The following is a 404-nucleotide window of genomic DNA, read 5'->3' as shown; positions in this document are numbered from 1 at the left end:
CTTTTACAAAAGCTGACACCTTGGCTGTTTGCTGGCTTTTGAGCTGTCACTTGTTGGTCAAGACAGACACATACCTCAGGGTAAAGACCTGGAACGCATGAAATGCCTCTGTCCGCTGTGGTTCACCCGTCACACTGATAGATGCTTGTTTTTGTCAACGCTCTCCTCCACCCTTTTCCTTCCATCTTCTCTTTTAATGTGGGGGCCATTGTCAAGCCCCTTTGTGGCCCCTTCCTCACTCTAATCTCAGTCCTCTATATTTTTTCATTCTGTCCCCTGAAGCCACAAAACATCTGTCACATTTCTCCCTTCCATTCCACCTCCCCACTTTTTTTTTCTCCTCTTAACTCAACATCTCATCTCAGTTTTCGTCTCATCCCTGCCGCTCTGTGCCACCATCTTAT

Source organism: Seriola lalandi, unplaced genomic scaffold (assembly GCF_002814215.2).
Source record: "Seriola lalandi dorsalis isolate HSWRI2012SDOR001 ecotype SW California unplaced genomic scaffold, Sedor1 jcf7180002054916, whole genome shotgun sequence".
NCBI classification, from domain to species: Eukaryota; Metazoa; Chordata; class Actinopteri; order Carangiformes; family Carangidae; genus Seriola; species Seriola lalandi.
Note: the sequence above shows the minus strand (reverse complement) of the source record.